Below are 19,333 nucleotides of genomic sequence, written 5' to 3'. Positions count from 1 at the left end.
ATTACTTTAGATGTAAGTGGATTAGCCCCTCCAATTAAAAGGCAGAGATTGATAGAAGGGAATTTAAAAAAAAAATGATCCAACTAAATGCTGCCTACAGATACTTACTTTAGTTTTAAAGACACAAATAGCTTGAAAGTAAAAAGATAGTGTACAGAAACAGTACTCACAGGAGAGCTGAAGTTCCTATACTAATATCAGACAGAATAGACTTTGAGATAAAATTGTCACTAGAGAGAAAGGACATTATACAATGATAAAATCATCAATCCATGGAAAAAATATAACAGTTTAAGCACCTCACAACAGAGCTCCAAAACATATAAAGTAAAAACTGAGAGAAAGGAAGAGAAAAATAGGTAATTTGATCATAAGAGTTGGATATGTCAATACCCTATTTTCAATAATGGACAGAAAAAGTAGATAGGTCAGCAAGATAATAGAAGACTTGAACATTCCTAATTACCAAGCAGACCTAATAGTTACCTATAGAATACTTCACCTGGTGGGTGGACCTAGATCTGTCATACAGAGTGAAATAAGTCAGAAAGAGAAAAACAAATACCGTATGCTAATGCATATATATGGAATCTAAAAAAAATGATACCGATGAACCCAGTAGCAGGGCAAGAATAAAGACACATGTAGAGAATGGACTTGAGGACATGGAGGGGAAGGGGAAGCTGGGACGAACTGAGAGAGTAGCATTGACATATACACTACCAAATGTAAAATAGCTAGCTAGTGGGAAGCTACTGCATAGCACAGGGAGATCAACTCAATGATTGGTGATGACCTAGAGGGGTGGGATAGGGAGGGTGGGAGGGAGGCTCAAGAGGGAGAGGATATGGGGATATATGTATAAATACAGCTGACTCACTTTGTTGTACAGCAGAAACTGGCACAACCTTGTAAAGATAAAGATCTAAAGAAAAAAAAAACACTTCATTCAATTTTATCAGAATATCTCTTATTCTCAAGTGAACCTGGAATATTGTCCATGATAGATTGTATCTTAGGCCATTAACATGTCTTAATAAAATTTAAAAGGATTTAAATCATACAAAGTAAGTGTTGTAATGGAAATGAAATGAAATATGAAATTAGTAGCAGAAGGAAATTTGGAAAAAGCACAAAATGTGGAAATCGAACAATACAATATCAAATAGCCAATGGTTTAAAAAAGAAATCATAAGGGAAAGTAAAATGGTGCATTTGCTGTAGAAAATAAGTTTGGCAGTTCCTCAAAAAAGTAAAACAAAGTTACCTTATGACACAGCCATTCCACTCCTAGATATATACCCAAGAGACATAAAAACATATGTCCACACGATACTTGTGCATGACTGGTTATAAGAGCATTATTCATAGTAGCCAAAAAATGAAAACAACCCAGATGTATTCAATACATTAAATGTTGGATGGACAAATAAAGTGGATGTGAACAAGTAAAATGTGGCATAACCATACAATGGACTATTATACAGCAATAAAATGAAATGAAGAATTGATATGTGCTGCAACATGGATAAACCTTGAAGACATGCTAAGTGAGAGAAGCCATAAACAAGAGGCTATGTATTGTATGATTCCATTTATTTGAAATAATCAGAGTAGAGAAATCTGTAGAGACAGAAATCTGTAGAGTAGTATTGCTAGCATATGGGAGGAGAGACAAATTAGGACTAATTGCTAATAGGTATGGCTTGGTTTTGGGGGTGGGGTATCAATAGAAATATTCTGGAATTAGATAGTGGTGATGGTTGTACAACCTAGTGAATGTCCCAAAAACCGCAGAAGTGTACCCTGTAAAGTGGTCAATTTTATCTCATTTAAAATACATGTAAGTTTAAAAACCCTACAGGTCCCCCATATGGCCACAAATTATTTACAATTGTCCCACACGCAAAATACACTTACCCACTACAAAGGCCCACAAAAGTCTCATCTCACTATACCATCAGCTTAAAGTCCATGAAATCATCATCTAAATCAGATCCATGTGTAGAAGATGAAGTTTCTCTGATGTACTTTCTTAAGTAAATCACCTCAAGTATAGTTCTCCTTGATATGAGTTATGTGAACTCCATTTGCCCAACATACAGGCTTGGTACTGATAAAGAAAACCCCTATGGCTATTTCTGTTCAAATAGGGAGAAAATGTGAAGCACAAAGAAGTACATAGAAATTCAGAAATCCAGACAGGAAAATTTTGGAAGTTTCTTCATTAAGGAGTCAGCCCCATTCCTGCCCAAGAATAATTCTCCATGGCTCATTGCTCTTGGTTCCACCCTCTGAGTCATCCTTCCTTTTATATGATAGGTAAGCTGTATTTTCAACTACGTAGTTTTTGTGGTTTGCTTCCTGCGAGTAGGTTTCGGAAGTTCGAAGTCCTTTTTCCCTTTTTGTAGTGTTTTTGTCCCTGTCTGTGAAAGTTGGTGGTATGTCTCAAAATGTAACTCTTTTAAAATCATTTTGGTCTCCTATGAATAAACACCACACCCTGAATTTCTTCCAGTTAAACCCTTCTTCACCCTGGTCTTCTGTCAGGAAGGTTGTATAATAAAGTTTTTATGTTTCTTAGATACTCTTGTTTGATAAAGATACTCTTAGGCACGTCCTTAAACTCTTTAAACTGCTTTTTTGTGCAACTTAATATTCTAAAGCACAACACCATATCTTTTTACTGCCTTAACAAAGTATTTTAGAGCCATACCCTCAGCTTCACCTTGAGAACATGCAGTACTTTTCTGGCAGGACCCTGGATTTGATCTTTACTTGGAAGCTGTTTCTTTTTCTTCTTTAAAAAAAAAAATTATTTGGTTGGCTGGGTCTTAGTTGTGGCAGGTGGGCTCCTTAGTTGCGGCTCACCAGCTCCTTAGTTGTGGCATGTGGGCTCTTTAGTTGTGGCATGTGGGCTCTTTAGTTGCGGCATGCATGTGGGATCTTGTTCCCTGACCAGAGTAGAACCCAGGCCCCCTGCATTGGAAGTGTGGAGTCTTAACCATTGAGCAACCAGGGAGGTCCCCATAGAAGCTGTTTCTTAACTTTAACATAGTTTGCCTTCAGGAGAGACTGAGAATTTTCCAAACAGTTAGATCTAAACTTGTTCATGATTAATACTCCTTCTTTCAGTTTCTCTCTCCTCTCACATTTTACTGTAAGCATGAAGAAACCAGGTAGCAACTTTAACACTTTGCACATTTTCTTTTCTCCTTGTTATTACAGGCAACAGTGTTGATAAAATGTTATTTTAATCTGCATAAAAGTTCTTTATGAAATATATTACTTGCAGTTATTTTCTTCCAATCTATAGCTTGACATTTCTTCCTTAGTGATATTTTTTGTCATATTTAGGTGTAATTGACATATATATAAAGTGCATATGTTTAAAGTGTACAATTTGATAAATTTTTACATATGTGAAACTATCATATTCCAGATAATGAACATATCTATCATCAGGAAAAGTCCTCCTGCCTGTTTTATAATGCCTTCCTCCCACCCCTCAACAACACCCCCATTTATCTAGTGGTAACCACTGACCTGGTTTTGGTCAGTATAGAATAGTTTGCATTTAAAAAATTATGTAAGTTAAATAGTGCATAATATATTCATTTTTGTTTGGCTTTTTTCATCCACAATAATTTGTTGAGATTCATAAATATTTTTGCGTGTATCGGTATGGTTATACCTGTTGAGTTGCTATTTAACTTTATTAATTTTTTCATGAATGTACACAAGAGGTAATCTGATTCACAGTCAAATTTCTTACAGTAAATAAGAAGTGAGTAGGCTCTTGCCCCAGATCCTATCCCTGGAATGACACGAGGAAGTCCACCGTAGCTGGACATTCCGTGGAGGAGGACACTGAGAACAATGGATTTTCTCCATTTTTATACAGGAGAGAGACAGCTATCTATCTCCATCCAGAAAGAACAGAAAAAGAAAACTTCTGCTCCTTTGAGATGGAATGGAAGGGATCCTGGGTTCGCACATATCTTTTTAATATGTAAATATGTCTTCCAAAAGCTACATAAATGCAAATATCTCTGACTTTCACAACTTAGAAATCGGTCCAAAGTCTGGGATTCATACTTTTTGAAAGGTAAATACCTATCAAAGTAATGCTTGCCAGACAATTTTTTTCAAGTCATCCTCCACTCCTATTCAGAACTTTTCTTGAGAAGGGTTGGGTGCAAGAGTGACAAAAGCTTTTCAAAGAAAAGCTTTTTCATATAAATTAAACAGAGTTAAGTCTGTATCTTGTAAACCCTTTTCCAGTTCATCAGACTTGGGGTCATTGTTAGGAGAAAGAAAGATACAACATGATCAGGGCAAAATAAAAAGCATTCAAAATATTTCAAAATTGATTTATATCATCCCCATCATCCACAATGGTGTGTTAGACGCATGCTCCTGTGTTCTGGACTCTTGTCAGTTGGTGGCAAAGTATGGATTGGATATTAATTCTTTTCGAGTACTGCCTTGATTTCTGGTTCCAGCTTCTGTTAGTTTAATGGTCTGACCATTCAGTGATCTCTGTAAATAGATTCATGGTTCATAAAGATCTTGTCTCTGTTGAGTAAAAGACAGAAAACCTCATTAAACTCTTTTGTCAATTTTAAGTTTAAATTAATTAATAATTCATTTCCACAAAAGAAGCACAGCTCTTTGATATTGTGCAGTGAGTTTTTAAATTCTCTGCTGAAATGTTAAAGTTAAAACTAAAAACTCTGTGTCTATACCATATGATTTATCTTTTTCTTTTTTTGTAAAATTAGAAATACTTAAGCAACCTTACAGCAATATGCATGCACTGTCTTTTTTTTTAAAAGTAGGATATCTTGTGTAAAAGTACGATATGTGTCTGGGAGTATGTAATATTTTCCCATCTCCACGTAGTATTATCAAGTTTTATTATAAAATCTATTAAAGGAGCTAAAACTGCAAAATTCTTAAGAAAAAACATAGAGGTGACTCTTCAGGAAATTGAAATTGGCTATGGCTTCTTAGATATTTCACCAAAAGCAGAAGCAACAAATGAAAATTGGACATCAACAAAATTAAAGATTTTTTGCATCAATTTTTAATTGAGATATAATTGACATATAACATATTAGTTTAAAGTATACAACATGATGTGATATTTATATATGTTGTGAAATGATCACTACAGTGTCTAGTTAGCATCCATCACCATACATAGTTACATTTTTTTTCTTGTGATGCGGACTTATTTAATAACTGGAAGTTTGTACCGTTTGATCCCCTTCATCCATTGCTCTGGCAGCCATCAATCTTCTCTGTATCTGTGAGTTTTGTTTGTTGTTGTTGTTATATATTTAATTCCACATATAAATGAGATCATTTGGTATTTGTCTTTTCCTCTCTGACATATCACTTAGCATAATGCCCTCAAGGACCATCCATGTTATTGCATGTTGTGTAGGATGTAAGGTAGTAGTGCAGTTTCATTTTTTGTGTGTGGTTGTCCAGTTTTCCCAACACTGTTTATTGAAGAAACTGTCCTTTCCTCATTGTATATTCTTGGCTCCTCTGTCATAAACTAATTGATCATAATTGTGTGGATTTATTTCTGGGCTCTCTATTCTGTTTCATGTATCTCAATTTTTAAAGAATACCTTTTCATACATTTTTATCCTACTTGGCCATGTTCCTTCTAAACTAATTTGGGTTTACTGATTGAATAATCTAGCATTGCTTCTGCTTAATGTTTAAGATTATAAAATAGGTAAATTTGTAATAAAATTGAATCATTATTCTGACAAATATTATTTCAAAAGTAATTATTATATTTTGTAGTATGTCAGCTTGAAGATGATCTCCCAAATCTTCAGGTAACTGAAGACCTTAAACTGATGCTAAATTTATTTAAATAATGTATATTTGTTAGATACTAAGATAATTTTTAAGAAAGATAAAATACTGAAACTTCAATTACTAGACTTAATTTTAGGTTTATTTACTTTTTGCCTCAGTATTCATATGGTAGAGGATATCCTCTATGGTATGGATTATTATATATATTATATATATGTTTTATATATATGTTACACTATAATATATGTAATATACCTTTATATACAGATATATATATTTCTTAATGAAAATGTTCATTTTTGCTGCTTTTAGATGATGTACTAGAAAGATGGTTTATAGATATAGAGTATTTTGGAAGGTTCATGGAAAGGGAATTTTATTTGTCAGTGTCAAAGTTGGCTAACTTTTGATAGGCTTATTTAAAATATTTTCAAAAAGAATTTTAGCATCAAATATCATACTAATGGAAATCTAAAGTTTTGTTTTCTTTCTGCTAAAACAACACAATTTTCTTGAAGTATTGGCCTACTCTCTTCTAATTTACATTTTAAAAAGTGAGGTGATATTCACATAACAGAAAACTAACCATTTTAAAGTAAATTTTTAGTGCAATTTAGTTTGTTCATAATGTTGTGCAACTGTTAACACTATGAAGTTCCAGAACATTGTCACTGACACAAAAGAAAACCCTTTGTCACACCCTATTTCCCTCTCCCCCCAACTCTTGGCAACCACTAATCACTTTTCTATATTATGATTTTGCCTTTTCTGGATATTTTATACAAATGGAATCGTGATATGTAGCCTTTTGTGTCTGGCTTCTACTTAGAATGAAGTTTTCAAGGTTCATCTATGTTGTATATCATATATCAATATTTCATTCTATTTATGGCTGAATATTCTTTATAACTGAATATGGATATACCACATATTTTTATCATTCCTCTGTGGATGAAATTTGTGATGTTTTCACCTTTGGCTATTGTAAATAGTGCTACTATGAATATTTATGTACAAGTTTTTGTTTGAACACGTTTTCAATTCTTTTGGCTAGATATCTAGGAGTGGAATTGCTGGGTCATGGGATAATTCTATGTTTAACTTTAGAGGAACCACCACACTGTTTTCCACGGTGACTGATCCATTTTACATTCCCAGCAGCATTGTACAAGGGTTCCACATTTTTTCTCTGTATAGCTGTCTTAGTATATGTGAACTGGTATCACATTGTGGTTTTGATTTGCCTTTTCCTAAGGATTAGGATGTTGAGCATCTTTTCATGTGCTTTCTAGACATTTGTATCTCTTCTCTGGAGAAACATCTGTTCAAGTCCTTTGCCCATTTTTAAATTGGGCTGTTTCTCTTTTTTTTATTTTTGCTGTTGAGTTTTGAGAGTTTTTAATAGAGTCTGGATACTAGATCCCTACAAGTTATGATTGCAAATATTTTCTTCTATTCTGTAAAGTATCTTTTCACTTTATTGATAGTGATCTTTGATGCAAAAAATCTTTAATTTTGATGAAGTCCAATTTTCATTTTTTGCTTCTGCTTTTGGTGTCTTATCTAAGAAGCTGATACCAATTTCAATTGTATGAAGATTCACCTCTATGTTTTTTCTTAAGAATTTTGTAGTTTTAGCTCTTATATTTAGGTCTTTGATCCATATTGAGTTCGTTTTTTTTTAAAGGCTTTTTTTTTTTTTTTTGGTGTGGACCATGTTTAAAGTCTTTATTGAATTTATAATATTGCTTCTGTTTTATGTTTTGGTTTTTTGGCCCCAAGGCATGTGGGATCCTAGCTCCTCAACTGGGGATCGAACCCATACCTCCTGTATTGGAAGGCACAGTCTTAACCACTGGACTGCCAGGGAAGTCCCTGAGTTAGTTTTTGTATGTGGTGTTTGGTAAGGGTCCAACCTCATTCTTTTAACATGGATACCCAGTGTCCAAGCACCATTTGTTGTAGAGGCTATTTTCCCCCATTGAGTATTCTTGGCACCCCTGTCTAAAATCAGTTGACCATAAATGTATGGGTTTATTTCTGGATTTTCAACACTACTCCATTGTTTTATAGGTCTGTCCTTATGCCAGTACCACATTATTTTGATTATTCTGTCTTTGTATAAAGTTTGGAAATCAGGAAGTCTGAGTCCTCCAATTTTGTTCTTTTTCAGTAGTATTTTGGCTATTGCTGTTCCTTGCAATTCCATATGAATTTCAGGATTAGTTTTTCAATTTCTGTGAAAGAGGCCATTGGGCCTCTTGATATGATAGGAATTGCATTGAATCTGTAGATTTCTTTCGGAATTATTAACATTTTAACAATATTATGTCTTGTGCTCCATGAACATAGGATATCTACTTGGGCCTTCTGTAATTTATATCAAAAATATTTCATAGTTTTCAGTGTAGAAGACATTTATCATGAGTAAATTTATTCCTCAGTATTGCTTTTTTTAAAGATTGATTGATTTGCTGCATTGGATCTTCATTGCTGCACGTGGGCTTTCTCTAGTTGTGGCAAGCAGGGGCTACTCTTCGTTGTGGTGTGCAGCCTTCTCATTTTGGTGGCTTCTCTTGTTGCAGAGCATGGGCTCTAGGCATGCAGGCTTCAGTAGTTGTGGCTCACCGGCTCTAGAGTGCAAGCACAATAGTTGTGGTGCACGGGCTTAGTTGCTCCACAGCATGTGGGATCTTCCTGGACCAGGGCTCAAACCCGTGTCCCCTGCACTGGCAGGCAGATTCTTAACCACTGTGCCACCAGGGAAGTCCCTCCTCAGTATTCGTGTAAATGCTGTTGTAAATAGAATTGTTTCCTTAATTTCTTTTCTGAGTTTTCACTGCTAGTGTAAATAAATACAACTGGTTTTTTGTTTGTTAATCTTGTAATCAGCAACTTTATTGAGTTTATTTTTTAGCTCTAGTAATAATTTGTGAAGAAAAAAAAGAAAAAAAATTTGTGGATTAGTTAGGGTTTTCTAAATATAGGATCATGTTATCTGTGAAGAGGTAGTTTTGTTTATTCCTTTTAAATATGAATGCATTTTATTTCTTTTTCTTGCTTAATTGTTCCAGCTTTAATTTTCAGTGAAATTTTGAATTGAAATTGTGAACATGGGCTTCTTGTCTTGTTCTTGAACTTATGGGGAAAGCTTTTTGCCTTTCATCATCAAGTATGATGTTAGTTGTGGTTTTTTTCAAAAATGCCCTTTAGGTTGTTGAAGAGATTCCCTTCTATTCCTACTTTGTTAGGTGTTATTTTTTTCATTCTTAGATGGATGTTAGATATGTCAATTGCTTTCTTTGCATCAGTTGAGATGATCGTGCTTTGTTTCCTCATTTTATTAATACAGTATATTACATTGACTAATTTTCATATGTTGAACCACCTTTACATTTCTGGGATAAATACCATGTGGTAGTGGCATATTATCCTTTTAATATACTTCTGGATTAGATTTGCTAGTATTTTATTGAGGATTTTTGCATTTACATTTATAACTGATATTAGTCTATAGTTTTCTTGTGAAGTCTTTGTCTGATTTTGGTATCAGGGTGATGTTGGCCTCATGGAACGAGTTAAGAAATGTTCTGTCCCCTTCTATTTTTTTGGAAGAGTTTCAGAGGGATTGGTGTTAATTCTTCTTTAAATATTTGGTAGAATTCACTAGTGATTCTATCTGGTCCTGGGCTTTTTCTGTTAGCAAATTATTGTTTATTGATTCAGTATCTTGTTATGGCCCCATTCAGGTTTTCTGTGTCTTTCTGAGTCATTTTTAGTAGTTTGTATGCTTCTAGGAATTTGTCTGTTTTGTCTAGGTTATCTTATCTGTTGATGTAAAATTATTCATTGTATTCAGAATTCTTTTTACTTCTATAAAATAATTAATGATGTCCCCTCTTTTATTGCTGATTTTGGTAATTTGAGTCTTCTCTCTTCTTCCTTAAACAGTCTAGCAAAAGGTTTGTCGATTTTGTGGATCTTTTGAAAGAATCAGCTTTTGAATTGGGGGGGGGGTGTATTTTCTTTGTTTATCTCTTTGATCCTGATTATTTTCTTCATTCTGCTAGTTTTGTGTTTAGCTTACTCTTCTTTTTCTAGTTCCTTCAGGCATAAAGTTAGGTTAGATCTTTCTGTTTTGTTAAGAGACCCACTTTCAGCTTCAGGTTCAGAGGATTCATTGGCAGAATAACCACTGCACACTTTAATAAGCAAGAAATAAGGAAATTTATTATATTAGTAGTAAGAGTATAAGGACAAGTTATATGCATACATATATATATATAGAGAGAGAGAGAGCGAGAGAGAGAGAGAAATAAATATACATATATCACCAATTTGGTAGAACTAGCAAGACCACCAAATTGGGAAAACAAGCAACATCCTTAACCTTGGAGAATTTGCACCACCAAGTTGGGAGAATAAGCAACATCACCAACCTGGGAGAATCTGCATCACCAATTTGGGAGAACAAGCAATATGTAGAGAGAGATGAAAGCGCATACATCACCAATTGGGGGAACACCTACATCCAGATCCAAGCAATACTGGGAAGTCTCTGGAGCAGCAATCTGGAGTCCCAGTTGGGAAGGTCCTGGGCAGTGCATTCACCCCATGGGTGAGACTTCAGAGTGCCACTCAAAGGAGTCCTGCTTTTAATGCCAAGCCACAAGCTGATAGTCATCAGCTTATGTGCAAATATGCAGCTCTGGCTATTATCATAAATGCTTTGATACTTGAGTCGTAAGTCTCAGAATGTTTGCTGATCTCCAGGAACTGGCCAGATTCCCAAGGCCCAGGAAGCTTCATGACTTAATCCTTTCCTTATCTGTTGGTTCCTAAGACTTGCTAGCACCGTTTCTGCAGGCCTGCATGAAGTCCAGCAGTTTATTATGTAGCTCTTTTTAGGATGTTTGCCTGTGAAGTCTGAACAAGACTATTAATTTTCCCAACATTCAGCCTAAGGATTCTGTAGGCTGAAGAGCATAAGAATAAGGTAAAGTCTCTAGAAATTTTTCTAATGTGATAAGCCAACGATTTCATATAGTCAATGAAAACAATTTAATCAGGATTATCAACAATGGGTTAAATAGTGCAGAGAACAATTTTTTAGTAGTGGAAGAGTGAGTAAAGAAAAGCTCCCACCAAGAATGAGAAGTATGCTTTTGGACATTAATACCTACATCCATTAGTTTGTTAGCTGCAATAGTAGTAGCAATAGAATGTTCTAATAAAGTATGATTGCACTTATTTATAAACTTTTGTAATTCTGTTGCTCCTCGTAGGATTTTATGTAGTGGTTCTAATGGCAAGCTAATATTGGGAACAGGTAAAGTAGGAGTTAATAGCTGAGTCCACCACAATTGTTCTTTCTCAGAAGAGAAATAGTATATGGTTCCCTTCCAATATAAATGATCTACATGTGCTAGAGAAAATGGGACCTCCAGCTGATAATTAGAGGTCATATTTACATCGTTGGTTACAAAAAAAATAAATTGGGAATGACTTCAAAAAACATATTATAAGATTGAAGAAAAATAGTCCATTCGCAGTAATTTATCGAGTTTTTCAACAAGCAGGGTTCCCAGATAGGAGAAGTCTGGCTGCACAGCAGTCCTTTGGCAGCTCTCTCGTAGTCCATCAATGAGTAGGTGTTATTATTGAAATACAAATAATTTCCTGTAAAATGGGGTAACCAATATTCTTCCCCAAATACATGAAATTGACACATAGGAGTTTTAGTTGTTATGTTATAATGTAATATAGTCCCAATACACCAAGTTTCCTCACATCTAGTTTTCCCTTTGGGGACTAATATCCAATGATCTTTAGGTATCAATTCTTTAAATATGTTTTCCACGCATATACGTTGGTAGACATCAATATTTCTTGGGCTTTATCTTTTTGAGCAAGATAATACAGTGCTTGTATAGAACATACAGTCCAATTAAATATTTTAATTATGCGTACAGCTTGATCTAATCTAATGAAGCATTGAACAGTTGTAAGAAATTTCATCATAACTTAAACTGAGTTCATGTGGTCTGAGAGTAGTAGGCATCCATTTGGCAGTAACAGTTAGTGCTTGGGCTATATCCTTACCAGTAGTCTAAATGCTAAAGTTTCTACATCAATAGAGTTTACTAGGCCTATTCCAGTGCCAGTAGCCCAAAACAGTATTATACCATGCTCGTTTTATTCTGCATTTGGGTTGAGCAGGAAAGGTAATATTAAAATGTAATACGAATTTTTGGTAATGTTGGCTTACCTGAGAACATGATTGAGGAATCTTAACAAGCAAATGAGATGTGACATTGGGATGAGAACCTAAGATAGTAACAAGATCCACCCAGGTACCTCTTCCTTTAATCTGTGAACTATTGAAACACACTAATAAAGAAACCTATGTTAAGGATACATTTTGTGTAACATTTCCATTGTATATCTGTAAATTAGTATCTTTCTTACAAGAATCTATACTGTCCGACACTTGTTGATTAACAGTATTAGAGAGAGAAACCTTTGATGTGTTACAACACACAATGGATACGTTAGGTTTCAATTCAACCATGAGGGAAGAAGAATTAGTAGAATGTACAAAAACTGGAGTCCAAGGGTTACTAGGGTCACCTGTCTGAATGGACAGGTTCTGTTCAAAAAAAGTCAGTTTTACAATTGGGCAAGCCTGGATCGAGGGGCAGGTAAAATTGTCCTGAGTTCTGTTCTGAGTTGAATTCTTCCATCTCCAGATCCCCCATCTGGATGAATATGTTGAGTCATCCTTGTGATAGAGTATTTGAACTGCAGTTGAAGCTTGGGTTAAAATCCATATTACAGTCTGACTTCCAAAAGTAATCTATTCACGAGAAAAACAATTGGTTAATGACACATATTTCCAGTTTTCTTGTCCAGGGATCATCACCAACACAGTGCTATCCTTTCCCTGTGCAATTACATCAGCAGGTATAGGAGGACTGTTAGGTTGCTTCACCCAGGCTTTGGCTCCAATTGAATTGTATTCTGTTGTGGATACAAATCCTCCATCTCCCCGGACAGTTAACAGAGTAGGGGGTTCTTCTTTCTTTACTTTTCCAATAAGGTAAGGGAGAATAGTAGTTGCATGACCCTATCATGTTTTTTAATGAACAAATCATCATTACCTTCATTCTGTAAAATTATTTTAATTTCTCCCTGATAATCAGGATCAGTTATTCCCCCTTGGATACAAATACCTTTGAGGACTAGACCGTTCTTTTTTTTTTTTTAATGGATATAATCTGATATTATAATCTTTTTTTTTTAGCTCTTTATTGGAATATAATTGCTTTACACTCTTGTACCAGCTTTTGAGGTACACCAAAGTGAATCAGATGTATTTATACATATATCCGCATATCCCCTCCCTCCCGCGACTCCCTCCCATCCTCCCTATCCCAGCCCTCTAAGTCATCACCCATCGTTAAGTTGATCTCCGTGTTATGCAGCAACTTGCCACTAGCTATAACGTAAATGCCCATCAACAGATGAATGGATAAAGAGGTGGCACTTATATATAGTGGAATGTTACTCAGCCATAAAAAGGAATGAAATGGAGTTATTTGTAGTGAGGTGGATGGACCTAGAGACTGTCATACAAAGCGAAGTAAACCAGAAAGAGGAAAACAAATACCGTATGCTAACTCAGGACAGTTTTTATTGATTTCATTTTCTTCTTGTGAATGGGCCATACTTTGTTTTTTTATATGCCTTTAAATTTCTGTAGAAAACTTAGCATTTTGTATATTATAATACCGCAACTCTGGAAGTCAGCATTTCCTCCCCTCTCCAGCATTTGTTGTTGCTGCTTGTTGTGAGTTGTGGTTATTTCTTTTTAAGTGACTTTTTGAAGCTACCTTTGTAAAGACCATACTCTGTCATATGTTGTCACTAACATATTTACTATGTTAGGTTAGTGGTCAAGAAGTTACTTTAAAAATCTTTTTATTTCGGTAAATATATATATAACATACAGTTTACCATTTTAACCAGTTTTAAGTGTACAATTCAGTGGCATTGATTACTTTCTCAGTTTTATGCCACCATTAGTACTATTTATTTCTAAAACTCAGCTATTGAGTTGACAAATATTTCCTTAAATGCTTAAAACCCCCCAGAAAAATGTCTTAGATTTTGCAGATCAGCTCTGTGCTAGCAAACTCATTCAGTGCTTATCCATACAATTTAAAACTCTGCTTTGTCTTCACTTTCTGCTTTCACAGAGCCTAAATATCATCAAGAGGTCGAAGCTTTGGGTCTTCTCATGTATTATCTGAGCATACATCCAACTGTAGGTATCTTCATGAACTTGTAGATTTTCCATTGTTTATGAGACTTTTTCACATTCCTTCTTCCCCCATGCATATCTTCTCTGTCTTCCTATCAGGTATTTCTGTCTGTTGCTTGTCCTGTTTGGTATCACTTGCCCGAGATGTTTGTGTATAGTATATTTGCCTTTAAATTCTTTTGACAACACTTCCCAGGAGATCACTGCAGCCGTGAGAAGGTTCTGTGGTGGGCAAAAAAAAAGCAAGCCCCTGTAACTATCATTTATGGAGCCAGCAGACAGATCAAAATACATAATTATAGTTCTTTAAGAAAATGTTCCATATTTTCCCTTCTGGCACAAGTTAAAAGTTCCATGAATTCACCAAGCTAGTAATGAGAGATGGTACATGGGTACATCACAATACCACAGTGCTCTCAGAAAATTTAGTAGCTTCTTTCCTCATTCAGCATTAGAGTGGTTGTTTTACATTAGATTACAGAGTTCTGAAAAAGTTGATTCTGACAATTTTTCCTCATTGCTAGATTGAAGGGATAGAGTTTTTCAAATCTCTACACTGACATTTTTGGTAACATCATCGTTTCACATTTGAAAAAGCTAAATTTCTTTTCCATTGTGTTACCTCCTATATTTCCTTTAAAATATTTTTATTGTCTCTTTGGTCAAACAGGAAGCCAAGTATTATTTCTCAGTAACCCATGATCCTATTTTAATCATGTGTTCAATTTTTCTGACAACTTGTGATATTTTGCCTTTTGTTATGGGCTCAGTTTTGTTCTCCCAAATATTTATGTTGAAGACCTAACCTACAGTACCATGGAATGTGACTGTACTTGGAGATAGAATCTGTAAATAGATAATTAAGATTAAATGGAGTGGGCCCTAAATCAATATGATTGTTGTCCTTCAAGAAGAGGAGATTAGAACACAGACACCCACACAGAGGAAAGGCTGTGTGAAGACACAGGGAGAAGGCCACGTACAAGCCAAGGAGAGGGGCCCTCAGAAAAAAACAAACAACCCTGCTGACACCTTGATCTAGGACTTCTAACCTGCAGAACTATGAAGAAGTAAATTTTTGTTGTTTAAGCCACCCAGTCAATGGTACATTGTTATAGCAGCCCTCAGAAATTAATACACAATCTCCAAATTAAAATTGAATCCTAAATCATATATCTTTTACACCTAAACCTGTCTTTGAGTTGTCTCAGAATGCCCCCTGGAAAATCAAAAGTTGTTGTTCTTTCATCTTTAAAAAGAGAAGTGTTATTGGTCTGCTCTATTTCCTTGCCTTCTTCTTCGAATGACAGACTCCTTTGCTTTTTGTTATTAGGTTTTGTCTTTATCTTAGTTCTAATTATAATTGTTTGATTTCATTTTGGGGATCTTCAGTCTATCTGGTTGTTCTCTTGCTCTTTGTTATATTTGCTCCATGTGGCTATTTGGTCACAATTTTTTTTGGTCCTCATTTTCACAATTTCCCTGGTTGTTTTTGTTTGTTTTTGTTTTTAATTTTTGTTGGTTTTCTATTTACTTCTTTGATACATTCTGGGGTTCTTCTGTCAAGTTGTTCTAGTGCTTTATGTTCTATTGGTTTCTGCTTTTGTGTTTCCTGTGTGTGTATGTGAATCCTTGATACAGTATTTATTTGTTAGACTTAACCTTTTACCATTAGCCTGGGGCTTGGATAGTCTTTTTGAATCCACTTTACTGCCAGGACATGTGGCCTCTGAAGTCTGGATTCCTCAACCAGAAGTCATCAGAGACTCTGGGGAGGGAGGACAGAGTCCAGGACTAGACCACTAAACATTCCTCACACACAGGGAAGATTAACCACAGAGAATTCTCACGGAGGCTAATATCAGAGTCTAAGACCCAGCTTTGCCCAACTGCCTGCAACTGCTAGTGCTGGATACCTCACACCAAACTACAAACAAGACAGGAACACAAACGCACCCATCAGCACAAAGACTACCTAAAGCCATGTTAAGCTCACAGATACCTTAAAACACACCACCTGACATGGCCCTGCTCATCAGAGGGAAAAGACTCAGATCCACACACCAGAAAGCAGGCACCAAGCCCTCCCACCAGGAAGCCTACTCAAGACACTGGACCAACCCCACCACAGGGGGAAGAGAGCAGAAACAAGAGGAATTACTACTAGGCAGCATAGGGAAAGGAGACAGCAAATACTATAAATTAGACAAAATGAGAAAACAAAGAAACACCTTGCAGGCAAAGGAGCAAGATAAAAACCCACAAGACCAAATAAATGAAGAGGAAATAGGAAAATTTCCTGAAAAAGAATTCATAGTAATGATAGTAAAGATGATCCAAAATCTCAAAAACAAAATAGAGAAAATACAAGAAACAGTTAATAAGGACCTAGAAGAACTAAAGGGCAAACAAACAGTAATGAATAACACAGTAACTGAAATTGCAAATATTCTAGATGGTATAAACAGCAGAATAATGGAGGCAGAAGGACGAGTAAGTGAATTGGAAGATAGAAGGGTGGAAATGACTGCCACAGAGCAGGAAAAAGAAAAAAGAATAAAAAGAATGGAAGACTGTCTCAGAGACCTCAGTGACAACATTAAGCACAACAACATTTGAATCATTGGCATCCCAGAAGAAAAAGAAAAAAAGAATGGGTCTGCTAAAATATGTGAAGGAGTAGTAACATGTGACACCACAGAAATACAAAAGATCATGAGAGACTACTACAAGCAACTATATGCCAATAAATTGGCTAACCTGGAAGAAATGGATCAATTCTTAGAAAAGTACAATCTTCCAAGCCTGAACCAGGAAGAAATAGAAAATCTCAACAGACCAATAACAAGCACTGAAATTGTGACTGTGATTAAAAATCTTACAACAAACAAAAGTCCAGGGCCAGATGGCTTCAAAGGCGAATTCTATCAAACATTTAGAGAAGAGTTATCACCTATCCTTCTCAAACTCTTTCAAAATACAGCAGAAGGAGGAACACTCCCAGACTCATTCTACGAGGCCATCATCACCCTGATACCAAAACCTGGCAAAGATGTCACAAAAAAAGAAATTTAGAGGCCAATATCACTGATGAATATAGATGCAAAAATCCTCAACAAAATACTAGCAAACAGAATCCAACAGCACATTAAAAAGATCATACACCATGATCAAGTGGGGTTTATCCCTGGGATGCAAGGATTCTTCAATATATTCAAATCAATCAATGTGATACATCATATTAACAAAGTGAAGGATGAAAACCATATGATCATCTCAATAGATGCAGAAAAAGCTTTTGACAAAATTCAACATCCATGTGTGATAAATACTCTGCATAAAATGTGCATAGAAGGAAATTACCTCCACATGATAAAAGCCAAATATGACAAACCAACAGCCAACATCATTCTCAATGGTGAAAAACTGAATGCATTCCCTCTAAGGACAGGAACATAGTTTTGAAAGTGTTAGCCACAGCAATCAGAAAAGAAAATGAACGAAAAGGAATCCAAATTGGAAAAGAGGTAAAATTGTCACTCTTTGTTGATGACATTGTATTATACTTAGAAAACCATAAAGATTCTATCAGAAAACTGCTAGCACTAATTGATGAACTCAGTAAAGTGGCAGGATACAAAATTAATGCACAGAAATCTTTTGCATTCCTATTCACTAACAATGAAAGAGCAGAAGGAGAAATTAAGGAAGCACTCCCATTTACCACTGCAACACGAAGAATAAAATACCTAGAAATAAACCTGCCTGAGGAGGCAAAGACCTGTATGCAGAAAACTATGACACTGATGAAAGTAATCAAAGATGATACAAACAGACGGAGGGACAAACCATGTTCTTGGATTGGAAGAATGAACATTGTGAAAATGACTATCCTACCCAAAGCAATTTACAGATTCAACGCAATTCCTGTCAAATTACGAATGACATTTTTCACAGAACTAGAGCAAGCAATTCTGCAATTCCTATGGAAATCCAAAAGACCCCGAATAGCCAAAGCAATCTTGAGAAGGAAAGATGGAGTTGGAGGAGTCAGGCTCCCTGACTTCAAAGTATACTACAAGGCTACAGTTATCAAGACAGTATGGTACTGGTGCAAAAACAGAAATATGGATCAATGGAATAGAACAGAGAGCCCAGAGATAAACCCACACACATTTGGGCACCTTATCTTTGACAAAGGAGGCAAGAATATAAAATGGAAAAAAACACAACCTCTTTAATTAGTGGTGCTGGGAAAATTGAACAGCTATATGTAAAAGAATGTAATGAGAACACTTCCTAACACCATACGCAAAAATAAACTCCAAATGGATTAAAGACCTACATGTAAGGCCAGACACTATAAAACTCCTAGAGGAAAACATAGGCAGAACACTGTGTGACATCTATCAAAGCAAGATCCTTTTTGACCCACCTCCTAGAATAATGGAAATAAAATCAAGAATAAACAAATGGGACCTCATGAAACTTAAAAGCTTTTGCACAGCAAAAGAAACCATAAACAAGACAAGAAGACAACCCTCAGAATGGGAGAAAATATTTGCCATTGAAGCAATGGACAAAGGATTAATCTCCAAAATATACAAGCAGCTCATGGAGCTTAATACCGAAAAAGCAAGTAACCCTATCCACAAATGGGCAGAAGACCTAAATAGACAGTTCTCCAACAAAGACATGCAGATGGCCAACAAACACAGGAAAAGATGCTCAACATCACTAATTATTAGAGAAATGCAAATCAAAGCCACAATGAGGTATCACCTCACACCAGTCAGAATGGCCATCATCAAAAAACTGGAAACAATAAATGCTGGAGAGGGTTTGGATAAAAGGGAACCCTCTTGCACTGTTGGTGGGACTGTAAGTTGGTACAGCCACTATGGAAAGCAGTTTGGAGGTTCTTTAAAAAACTAAAAATGGAATGACCAAATGACCCAGCAATCCCCCTACTGGGCATATACCCTGAGAAAAGCATAACCCCCCCAAAAAAAAATGTACCACAATATTTACTGCAGCACTATTTACAGTAGCCAGGATATGGAAGTAACCTATATGCCCATCAACAGATAAATGGATAAAGAAAATGTGGCACATATATACAAGAGAATATTACTCAGCCATAAAAAAGAATGAAATTGAGTTATT

At 35.6% G+C, this 19,333-nt stretch overlaps 1 long non-coding RNA gene across 11 annotated transcripts in view; it reads left to right on the top strand.

The window, feature by feature from the left end:
• The window catches only part of LOC130841823 (uncharacterized), a 230,560-nt gene that overhangs the window by 105,193 nt on the left and 106,034 nt on the right, over window positions 1-19,333 (top strand). For 5 of the 11 annotated variants that reach the window (XR_009050288.1, XR_009050283.1, XR_009050292.1 and 2 more), the window contains one exon: window positions 14,103-14,170. The exons of 3 other annotated variants lie outside the window; for them this stretch is intronic. This is a non-coding gene — a long non-coding RNA (uncharacterized LOC130841823). Of the gene's footprint in view, window positions 1-2,153; window positions 2,323-14,102; window positions 14,171-19,333 lie in introns of all 11 variants that reach the window. 3 more of the 11 variants (XR_009050290.1, XR_009050286.1, XR_009050285.1) reach the window with 2 other exon arrangements.

This window comes from Hippopotamus amphibius, chromosome X, assembly GCF_030028045.1.
Source record: "Hippopotamus amphibius kiboko isolate mHipAmp2 chromosome X, mHipAmp2.hap2, whole genome shotgun sequence".
NCBI lineage: Eukaryota > Metazoa > Chordata > Mammalia > Artiodactyla > Hippopotamidae > Hippopotamus > Hippopotamus amphibius.
This window is presented reverse-complemented; position numbering and strand designations above follow the sequence as displayed.